The sequence below is a fragment of the Ahaetulla prasina genome, chromosome 2 (genome assembly GCF_028640845.1).
Source record: "Ahaetulla prasina isolate Xishuangbanna chromosome 2, ASM2864084v1, whole genome shotgun sequence".
NCBI lineage: Eukaryota > Metazoa > Chordata > Lepidosauria > Squamata > Colubridae > Ahaetulla > Ahaetulla prasina.
Window position 1 is genome coordinate 106,804,183 of NC_080540.1, and position 12,147 is coordinate 106,816,329.

The following is a 12,147-nucleotide window of genomic DNA, read 5'->3' on the forward strand; positions in this document are numbered from 1 at the left end:
CATTTCATTATGCTCATTCATCAAATATCCCATATAAGAAAGCATAAAACAACAAAATATTCAACAGTTTCATTCTCAACGTGATAGCAGTGTTCCGATATCTGAGGGGCTGCCACTAAGAAGAGGGAGTCAAGCTAATCTCCAAAGCACCTGAGGGCAGGACAAGAAGCAATGGGTGGAAACTAATCAAGGAGAGAAGCAACCTTAGAATTAAGGAGAAATTTCCTGACAGTTAGAACAATTAATCAATGGAACAACTTGCCTCCAGAAGTTGTGAATGCTCCAACACTGGAAATTTTTAAGAGGAGATTGGATAACCATTTGTCTGAAATGGTATAGGGTTTCCTGTCTAAGCAGGGGGTTGGACTAGAAGACCTCCAAGGTCCCTTCCAACTCTTGTTATTCTGTTCTGTTCTATTCTATTCTATTCACTGTTCCTATCTCACAAGTTTGTTGTTATGGGAATAAAATGAAAGGTGAACCCAGGTAAGTTGTCCTAAGTTGTATAAGAAAAGGTGAAGTAGAACATCAGCAAAGTCAAGCATGGGTATGGGGGAGGAGTGGGTGGTAATAAACAGAAATAAAATCAGAAGTAAAAATAAGTTATCAAGTAGCATGTACAATTCTAATGATTTCTACATGAGAACAGTAAATGAAACCAATCAGTAACAGGGAACATAAGAAAAATCCAAATCCAAACAAAACAAACATTTGTGTTCCTCTATGCATCTTATAGTAAGCAAGTGTCATTTGAAGATGAAATTACTGGATGCCACTAGGCAAGAAATTGCCAGTTGTGGCCATTCTGTGTGTAGTTTTATTTACAAATAAATTACACATGCAATACATCAATTTTAACTAATTGATCATCTGCCACTATTTGATTTAAATGGAATTACTCTTATCAGTATAATTCCATTACTTTATATTGGTGCTTTAAAAAAACCTCCACAATTTATTCAACAAAAGTTGCTACTTGACATTAAAAGAAGTGTTATTTTAAAATTTCCTGTTAAGTAAGACATTAGATTCAATAAAAATATTTGAGCACCTAACTCATGGCTATCAAAATTCAGCTTTGCAAATAAAAATTAAAACTACATTTTCAATTAACATATATTTCTAAAGGACTCCAGTCTCTTTTGAGGTCTGTAATTTTTAAACAGGTGTCATAGGCACCATTGTGGACAAATAGGCTAAGCTATGAGGTTTCATAAAAACATGGTGATATTCATTCTGAAAACACAATTCTTAAATAAGATAATTTTTTAATTGGCTTTTCCTCTGTTGTAGTGACAGCTTTGGAAAACCTTTGGGCCATATCTGGCTTTATGTAGTGCATTAATAATTGGGTGGCCAATATACATCACAGAGTAAAAGGAAAATAATGGGAAAAAAGCAGAAAATATGGTGATAGAACTAGTCTTTATCTTTTAAGAAGTTCTTAAATTGAAACACAGATTTCTAGAAAAAATAGTTTTGGATCAGAGCTCTCTCTTTTTATTAGCTTTGAAAGCAGGCAAAGTGATCCAAAAAAATTAACTATATTTTCCCTTTGGCTGAATAAATCTGCACACTTTAATGCTGGTTTTTTGCTTTTTTCTCACCATTCCCACTCAAGCCTTATTTTGTGTTTGTGTGGTCATCATTATGCAGTCTACTCAACTAAACACAGGAGAGAAGAACAATTGTGTAATTTCTATAGTTTTTTCAATGTATGTTAGCAGACAATGGGCAATAAAATTGTTTTATTCAGCAAACTGGAATTTCAGCCAACCTAGGAAAACCACAGGCACAAAGGAACAATTCTGGGAGAGTTATATTTCCCCTCGGTGGAGGATTTCCTAGAGGTTCTGGCCTTAATTCACATTCTTCCTTTCTCATTGAAAACATTTTATGAATGGAAAAGACCCAGAGGTCTATTGGAAAGAGAGATAAACTGCCTAAAGTTCTTTAGTTTATAAGGCTTACCACAGGTTTCCGTGTCCAAAGGTGGGCACTGAGACTAAAGCCCTAAAGGGGTAGAGCAGGGGTGTCAAACTTGGGTCGTAATGGCGTTGTTGTGTGATGTAGCATGACTTTTTTCCCCTTCGCTAAATTGGGTGTGGGCATGGCCAGCACGTGACACATCAGGCCGGCGGGCCGTGACTTTGACACCCCTGGATTAAAGAAATAGTTGAGAACACTTTGAAGGATTAATTTAAGTCAAGGTACTGAAAGGTGGTGATGTGGTCAGTTTCACAAATCTCTGTAAGATTTGTGTAATCTTTCTGTACTCTTCAATATTCTTAGAAATTAGACCTCACCCACTGTATTTTCTCAGAAATAAGAAATGCATCTTAACTGAAAATACTGACATGTCATGAAATTGATAATATTTGCTTAATTTTCAGTTTTATACCTACACACGCACACCACTATTTAGGTTTAGAAAAGCAAGACAGAACTCCTTTCTCCAAAGGTTTCTTTTGTTTATGTCCATGCTAGGACTCGGTTTTTAGGGTGGCTAATTATTTTGAAGCCTGAACAACAGGAAGTCCTTTGTACTAAATTAGAAACAATGGTTATTCCCTGACCCACGCTTTCAGCCTTCACCTGCAACTGGAAGGAAATGCTTGCAACAAGGAAGGAAACAACAGGAACTGGGAGCTTCCAAAGTTGAAAGAAGAAGTTGAAAGATTCTAAATCAAGAAATCTGCAAACAGAGTCAGAGAACACTATGGACACATGCATGGGGACAATTACATAATAGTTCTTTCCAAATCCAATCTTTTGTGCACCCTTCTTCAGAATTTAGCCTCTTTATGGATCCAATAAATTTGCTGGTGCTCAAAGGCTTCCCCCCCCCCCTCCTATATCATAGAACATAGAGCACTTTCAATTTATGTTGCTTTTGTTTGCAGCTTAATTTTTAAATTGGCTTAAGGGAAAACATGTATGGCTAAGATAAAACAGATTTCAAGGTTATTCACTCCACATGGCAGACTATCCTCCTGTGCACAATTCCCCTGCTGCTCTCACTAATATCTGAACCTTTATCATCAGTGATAGAATAACACTGGGAGTAGAACTTTGCCTAATATATATATGAGTGTTTGCTGACTTGAAACCTACTAGTGTTTCTTTTTTTTAAGCTAGCTAATTAAGAGCTTTTATAGAAAAAAACAAAACAAAAATAGGTGCAGGTGACACCATTTTGTTGTTTCTTCAGTCACTTTTGGTAAATGGGTTTCAGATATCTAAAATGAACAGGAGCATTCAAGGCAGTACCAGAGGAAAATACTACTTTAAAATGATGAAATCTGAACCAGTTTACTATCGGTTTGCTGGCTGTGCATGTGTGCTGTGCGTGCATGCACAGTGCGTACCACGTACCAAATGTGAGATGTGCGCACGTGTAGTGCACGCCAAAAAGAGGCATGAGGTAAGTAGAACAGCGCGCGGGGGGTGATCAGCTTTGGCATGCAATCTTTTTTTTTAATTTTTAACAGCATTTTTTTTACAACCTATTCAGCGGAAGAAGTTGTAAAAAATGCTTTTAAAAGTAAAAAAAGGCTCTGATGATCATGCGGCTCAGCTGGGCATGGGGGCGGAGATTTTTGTTACTGGTTCTCTGAACCACCCGCTGCCATCGCTACCGGATCAGGCGATCCGGTCCGGACTGGGAGCATTTCACCCCTGCTTTATAACCACATCCAGAGGTCAAACAGTGTGGTGGAACACTGAGAAGCAAAGGCTTATGTCACCTGTTTCTGTCCTGAAAAAAAATTTTTTTTTTTTTGTTCTATCCTGGCATCATGGCAACTAGGCAATGTGGATTATTTCACAGTTAACTGCTTCATTATGAAGACTAAACTTTAAATATTGTTCTAAGATTAAAAGTTGAGCAGCATTCTGGGTTTTCCTTTTAATTTGACAACTTACCTTGTCTAAAATCTGGTTGTGGTAGAAATAGGATGAAAATCTAAGCTTGACTCTGAAATGCTTCTTGGCTCAGCAAAATACAGGATAAATTTACGAACTGGAGCAATTTTGAGCAGCTGGAATCCTAACACCTGGAAAGGGAGGGAGACATTCCTAATATTACTAAGGTATAAGCGTATAAAAAAGAAGTCCATTTAGGTGTTGAAATGTTGATTAATGCTATAGGGCATGGGTATCAAACTCACAGTGTCACGTCATCATGTGATGTTTCATGATGTATTTTCATGGGGTGGTGTGGCCCACTCATGATGCATCTGGCCCATGGGCTGCCAGTTTGATACCCCTACATGATAGGGAGCTAGAGAAGATGCTTACAGATTAACAGAGTTGGAAGGGACCTCGGAGTCCCTTCCAACTCCTAGTCCAACAGCCCCCCCCCCACAAAGCAGGACACCCTACACCATTTCTGACAGATGGTAGTCCAGTCTTTTCTTGAAAACTTCCAATGATGAAGCTCCTACAACTTCTGAAGGCAAGCTGTTCCATTGGTTGATTACTCTCTGTAGATTAAGATGAGGGAGTCTCCTGCCTTGACAATTGCTCACCTGCTTAGATCTCCTTCTTTCTATCCCACCCACTCTGATCTGCAGTTGAGTTCATCTAAAGGATGCAAAAATACCTTTTGATGTTTTCATTTGTTTGTTTGGTTTTAACTTCTGAGATCATGCCGTTTATTGACATAGTTGCTTCCTGCATCCTTGAGGGAGAATTCCAAGCTGGCTACAGCCTTGCTACTTTGACCTTCATCTTTTTGGATTTTTGGTGGTCTTGTTAACCAAACTAACAAAGTAGATAAGTGGCATTGCCTTTGGCTGAAAATTTCTTAAAACTACCCATAAAAATACTTTTCAAAAAAAGCTATTAAACATTTCTCATTAAGGAGTATCATCTAGAAGCTATTCACACAAGATAATTATATGGAAAAATAAGAGTATTAATATAAGAAAGCTACATGTCCCTAATATGATTTGGATCCAAAGTGTCCTTCCAATTATTGAAGAATGTTTCATACTACGTATCAGATCAAGTAAAATCAATTTCAGGAGTTGTATGGATGGTGTAAACCCTAGCATCCTTGAGTAGCTCTAGTGTACCAAGAACCTCACAGAGTGCAATGTTGATATCTATCAAATGTTTCTAACCAGTTATTTTAAGCAGCAGAATTAGTCACAGGCATGGTTTCATTGACATCAAATGAAAGAGTAGGCACAAGCTCTTTTTTTCTCTTTACAAAACAATTGAGTAGAATAGTGTTTGAGTGTTTTTCAACCTACAATTAGTTTTGCAATGATCAGAGACCTGCTCTGTTTTGTATTTATTTAGTAACTAGAACCTATGATTAAGATCCACTTTTGAGGAGATGAACTGACTTTTAACAGCTATTTTAGCCATAGGTAATCCACATATAGGCAGAAAACAACATTTCCACATGCTATTTTCTACCTGGAAAACAAACAAACATTCAGAAATACACTTGGTTCACCCTTTTCTTTACTTCTGCAATAGGTCTAATGTATATCAAGAATGCATTAAATACAAGTTGACTGTGCAATACATATCCACCAATTTTAAGATACCCAGATGGACTTTTACTTATATTGTCCTGTTCTACTGGCTATCATGCAAGAAGACCTGTCATAATTCTGATAGATTCAGCAATATTTAATGGTATAAATAAATATATGACTAATTTAAGGCACAATTTAATAAGTACTAGCTGAAGTGAGAAAAAAGTTTCAGTAATTTTCTAAATACTGCAGCAGGAACAACTTTCAATTACTTGATCAGTACAATACTTTATTTTTCTTTTCTATGTCAAAAAATGTTTTTATTAAGGAGAAGATTTGTTTTATGTAGAAGGGCTCAATCTTTTAGACCCTAGTTCTCCAGAGTAATTGCAAAGATCAAAGGAGGGATTTTCCCAGTTAACATAAAAACAGTATATATTTTCATAGAATAGAATAGATTTTTTTATTGGCCAAGTGTGATTGGACACACAAGGAATTTGTCTTGGTGCATATGCTCTCAGTGTACATAAAAGAAAAGATGCGTTCATCAAGAATCATAAGATACAACACTTAATGATAGTCATAGGGTACAAATAAGCAATTTGGAAACAATATCAATATAAATTGTAAGGATAAAAGCAACAAAGTTACAGTCATATAGTCATAAGTGGAAGGAGATGGGTGATGGGAACGATGAGAAGATTAATAGTAGTGCAGATTTAGTAATAGTTTGACAGTGTTGAGGGAATTATTTGTTTAGCAAAGTGATGCCATTCAGGAAAAAACTTCTTGTGTCTATTGTTCTGGTGCGCAGTGCTCTATAGAGTCATTTTGAGGGTAGGAGTTGAAACAGTTTATGTCCAGGATGTGAGGGGTCTGTAAAGGGGCATCTTGTTAATATCTTTAAAAAATGAATGCAGAGGCAACATTTGGCTTTTATAGAAAACTAAGCAGGGTTGGTCCTAGTTAGTATTTGACAGAAGTGGGAATTCCAGGACTGCGGCCTAGACTGTGAGAAAAAATCAGTAGCAAATCACTTCCGTATCCTGTGAGGAAACTGATACCTTCCTGCTACTTACCCTGAACCAACTTGACTTAAAGGTGAAATTCTGCAACCAAATACCATATAGTATGTAGAATTGTTCATACATAGTACATTTTACATGGCATGTTAAAGTGAGATTTTAATCAGCTCTAAAATAGCATAGTGAAGTTATACTGAAATATCTAGTCATGACACCCCTTTTTAAAGTTAGACTGGTATCAGTTCAGAAAAACACTCAAATATTTATATGTAATCATAGTAATATGTGCTTTCCAGTGAAATAAAGTTCTTAGTACTATCTGAGCTGCTTGAATTTGCAACTGAACAATCCTGTGATGGAAATAATGTTTTGATATACAAGTATTAAACTTGTATACACAGCATATGAACACAGTGTTATATGTTATGTATGTATGTAATCTTTATGGCAACCCTTGTCACAAAAAAGTGAGATGCATAATTAAAAAACAGTAAATATATAAAAACATGGATTTCACTGATCCTCTAGCCTGAAGACATAGCTCATGCCTTGAGGGTCTTGGGTTAACAGGAATGGAGCTAATTGCACTTCTAGGGAAGAAGATTCCATAAAATGGATGCAATGGCAAAGAAGACCCACTTCCTGGGACATGCTAATCTGAGAATTGCAGTGTGCATTCTCTTGGGGACAGGTGAGGCTGTCCCTCAGGTAATCTGGCCCTCATGTAGTGTTTTAAAGGTCTTTAAAGGTTAAAAATAGCACCTTGAATTGGACCCTGAAATTTGAAACCAATGCAGTTCTCAGAGCAGAGGTATAAAATGATTTATTCTAGGGGCACATACTGCATTTTGCACCAGCTGAAGCTTCTGGATATTCTTCAAAGGCAGCCACAGGTTGACCACATTACAGTAGTCCAGTTGGAAGGTAACTAAACATGAGTGACAGGGAGCAGGACCCCCTGATACAGGAATAGGGAGTAACAGGCACACAACGCAAAACTGTGTAAAGGCCCTCCAGGTCATGACTTCCATCTGCTCTTTCACCAGAAGACATGAGTCTAGGACAGGGGTGTCAAACTTGATTTCATTGAGGGCTGCATCAGGGATGTGTTTGACCTTAAAGGGCTGGGGTGGGCATGGCCAGGGTGGGTGTAGCCAGCTTGATGTTACTTGTGTTAGGATCACTGATAGTGGCCCGAGCACTCTGCCAGCGAAAACAGGCTCCTGAGCTCCATTTTCGGCTGCAATGGCCTCCTGCAATCCTCTGCCAGCGAAAACAGAGCTTGGGAGTGTGGCCCTCGCAGCCCTCTCAAGCTCCGTTTTCAGCTGAAATGGCCTCCTGTAACTCTTTGCCAGTGAAGATGGAGGTTTGGAGGGCTGCACACATTTTTGCTGGCAGAGGCACTCAAGGAAGGTCCTTTGCTGTGTCCAGGATGGCCCCACGGGCCAGATCTAAGCACCCTTCAGGCCAGAGCCATCTGGCCCCCGAGCCTTGACTTTTACACCCCAGTCTAGGAGGATCCCCAGGTTGCAACTTGGATCTACCTGGCAAAGTGCTATCGATTCCAGCATCAAAGATGGCATAGTCTTAGAACCAGAAGGCCCCAAACCAAAATGCCACTCAATCTTGCCAGAGTCAGATGGAACCTGTTATTCCCCATGTAGACCCTCACAACCTCTGAGCATCAGGATAAAATGTTCACAGCATTTTTTAACTTGCAAGGGGCAGAGATATATAATTGGAATCAACAAGCTGTATGATACCTTATGCCACAGCAACAGATGAACTCACAGAAGAGTGACATATAGAAGTTAAATAGGAAAGGGGAAAACACTGCACCTTGTAGCATCCTACATAATAGTGATCAAGTGTGAGATTTCTCCTCCACAACTACCACTGATTTGGAGAAAGGAGGCAAACCAGTACAGTTGGTGCAGCCTACCCCCAGTCTTCTGAGCCAATCAAGAAGGATGCCATGGTTGATAGTATCAGAAGATACTAGAAGAGAGGTCAAGTAGGGCAAGGATGATGCATAATCTCAATCCCACCTTCATCAGAAATCATCCCAAAGCATGACTGATACTATTTCCATCTCAGATCCGAATCATAACTGAAAGGGATCCAGATAATTCGCTTCTCCCAAGGTCGTCGGAAGCTGCTGCACAACAACCTTTTCAATCATCTTCCCCAAAAAGAGGAGATTAGATACAAGTCAAAAATTGTCCAATACAGTGATGCCCACTGATGGCTTTTTGAGAAGTGTGATGAACCAAGACCTTCTTAAGATGTGAAGGGTCAATTCCCTCATTCAAGGAAGAATTAACCATCATTAGAACACCCCGAGCTGCTTTAACCAGCCAGGAGGGGCATGGATCTAAAAAGCATGTTTCTCAGCTCATAGTCCTAATGCCCGTCCATATGTTGATGTGGTTTCCTTTTAAAACATAGCTCAGACCCCATTTGGAATCAGTAGATATGCTTCAATTTTTCTTGGTTGTTGTCTTGACAGTAAGTAATGTTTGACTTTTCCTCATTAATTGCATCTCATTAATTGTTGCCGATCCATCTTAAGTGTTGGTGTTCTAAAGAAATATCCTCATTGGAGGATCAAGAAGCCAATTTATTGGTTCGTTTTAATTTGATGGTTACAGATCTGTTTGATTTGGGAGGGTGGTATTGCAGTGTGAACACATTTGAACGCAACACGTGGGAGAAGATTGCACTATAACCTTCCTGAATCTTTCTGATCCCATCATAACATAACATAACAACAGAGTTGGAAGGGACCTTGGAGGCCTTCTAGTCCAACCCCCTGCCCAGGCAGGAAACCCTACACCATCTCAGTCAGATGGTTATCCAACATTTTCTTAAAAATTTCCAGTGTTGGAGCATTCACAACTTCTGCAGGCAAGTTGTTCCACTTATTAATTGTTCTAACTGTCAGGAAATTTCTCCTTAGTTCTAAGTTGCTTCTTTCTTTGATCAGTTTCCACCCATTGCTTCTTGTTCTACCCTCAGGTGCTTTGGAGAACAGCCCGACTCCCTCTTCTTTGTGGCAGCCCCTGAGATATTGGAACACAGCTATCATGTCTCCCCTAGTCCTTCTTTTTGTTAAACTAGACATACCCAGTTCCTGCAACCGTTCTTCGTATGTTTTAGCCTCCAGTCCCCTAATCATCTTTGTTGCTCTTCTCTGCACTCTTTCTAGAGTCTCAACATCTTTTTTACATCGTGGCGACCAAAACTGGATGCAATATTCCAAGTGTGGCCTTACCAAGGCATTATAAAGTGGTACTAACACTTCACGTGATCTTGATTCTATCCCTCTGTTTATGCAGCCCAGAACTGTGTTGGCTTTTTTAACAGCTGCTGCACACTGCTGGCTCATATCTAAATGGTTATCCACTAGGACTCCAAGATCCCTCTCACAGGTACTACTATTGAGCAAGGTACCACGTATACGGTACTGGTGCATTTTTTGCCTAAATGTAGAACCTTACTTTTTTCACTGTTGAATTTCATTTTGTTAGATAGCGCTCAATGTTCAAGTCTGTCAAGATCTTTCTGTAACTTGAGCCTATCTTCTGGAGTGTTGGCTATTCCTGCCAGCTTGGAGTCATCTGCAAATTTGATGAGTTCCCCATCTATCCCCTCGTCCAAGTCATTGATGAAGATGTTGAAGAGTACTGGGCCTAAAACAGAGCCTTGGGGTACTCCACTGCATACTTCCCTCCATGTGGATGTAGTTCCGTTGAGGACTACACGTTGAGTGCGGTTGGTCAGCCAGTTACGAATCCATCTGGTGGTGGTGCTGTCTAACCCACATTTTCTACTTTATCTAGTAGTAGGTTATGGTCTACTTTATCAAATGCTTTACTGAAGTCCAAGTAAATTATATCGACAGCATTCCTCTGGTCTACTAATTTTGTCATTTTGTCAAAAAATGCGATAAGATTAGTCTGGCATGATCTGTTTTTGACAAACCCATGTTGGCTTTTGGTTATTACTTTGTTTGCTTCTAGGTGTTCGGTGATTCGTTGCTTGATTATCTTTTCCAGAATCTTCCCGGTATTGAGGTCAGACTGATAGGTCTGTAGTTTCCTGGATCTGTTTTTTCCTTTTTGAAGATGGGAACTACATCAGCTCTTTTCCAGTCCTCTGGCAGCTCCCTGTGCTCCAGGATCTTTGAAAGATATAGTTCAGTGGTTCTGAGATCACGTCTGCCAGTTCCTTCAGAACCTTGGGGTGTAATCCATCCGGTCCTGGTGATTTGAACTCGTCTAGGGTAGACAGGTGTTCACTTACCATTTTCTTCCCTATTTTAACTTGTGTTTCTAATCTGTTTTCTGTAGTGCTGTTTTGATAGGTTGGATTGTTTTTCCTTTTGTGTAAAGACAGATGCAAAATATGAGTTAAGTAGATCTGCTTTCTCCCTGTTGCTTGTCATCTTCTTGCCACTTTCTCCCAGCAATGGGCCAATTGTTTCCTTGACTTTTTTCTTGTTTTTAACATGTTGGAAGAAGCTTTTTTTGTTATTTTTTACTTTTGTCGCTAGCCTTTGTTCATTGTGAGCCTTAGCTTTCCTCACTTCATCTTTACAGGCTCGGGCTGTTGCTGATATTCTGCCTTAGTTATTTGCCCCTCTTTCCACTTTTTATATTTGTCCTTTTTGTCTTTCAATTTGTCAGATAGTTCTTTATGCATCCATGCTGGTTTCTTTTGAGATCTATTATTTTTCTTCTTCATTGGTATTGTGTTAGACTGTGCTTTTATAATCTCACTTTTCAAAATTTCCCAAGCTTCTTGAGTTGTTTTCCCCCTGAGGATTCTCATCCATTGAATCCTTCTCAAGCTCTCTCTAAGTTTATTGAAATTAGCTCTCTTAAAGTCCAAGACTCTAGTTTGACTTTGTTCTACTACTTGTATTTGCTTAATGTCGAATTCCAATATTGCGTGGTCACTTGCCCCCAAGGTTCCTGTAGCTTCAACACCTTCTATCATTTCATCTCTGTTAGTGAGAATTAAGTCCAATATGGCTGATCCCCTTGTCGCCTTCTCTATTTTTTGGGAAACAAAGTTGTCTGCTAGGTTTGTTAGGAACCTGTTGGATCTTCCACTTGGTGCAGAGTTTGTTTCCCAGTTGATGTCAGGGTAGTTAAAATCCCCCATTACTACTGTGATGTGCTTCCTACATACCTTAGTTAGCTGACTAGCAAAAAGTTCATCTACTTCCTCTGTTTGGTTGGGTGGCCTATAGTATAGACCTATGGCAATATCTTTTGGATGTTGTTGGGTTATGCCAGCCACCCCAGATAATCATGGTCAGAGGGTCAAAGATGATTGATAGAAAGTCTAATGTCATCTGGGGACTACCGATTCCCACATTTCTTGATGCTTAAAAGGATTAGATCAAATAAGCTAACAAATAACTAAATTCTCTTAGCATATGCTGTCCCAAATAATGTTTCACAAACATGTCTTTCAATATATAAATTAGTCAGTCTTATCATGGATGGAGATTGCCCACCTCTGAATGTTTTTTCTCATTAAAGCAACAGGATTCTAGTTCTCTAAAATACGTAGTTTGAAAACAATTTATTAAAAGCCAGTTAGTAATTGATTATAGACTT

The 12,147-nt window shown here is 39.0% G+C and overlaps 1 protein-coding gene and 1 long non-coding RNA gene across 2 annotated transcripts in view; one reads left to right on the forward strand and one right to left on the reverse strand.

Annotated features, from left to right (window-relative positions):
* Positions 1–12,147, forward strand: part of AFAP1L1 (actin filament associated protein 1 like 1) — an 86,148-nt gene that overhangs the window by 31,803 nt on the left and 42,198 nt on the right. The gene's annotated exons all lie outside the window — the stretch shown is intronic.
* Positions 1–12,147, reverse strand: part of LOC131193003 (uncharacterized) — an 84,354-nt gene that overhangs the window by 3,207 nt on the left and 69,000 nt on the right. Inside the window, exon 2 of the long non-coding RNA XR_009153823.1 lies at positions 3,925–4,055. This is a non-coding gene — a long non-coding RNA (uncharacterized LOC131193003). The remainder of the gene's footprint in view (positions 1–3,924; positions 4,056–12,147) is intronic.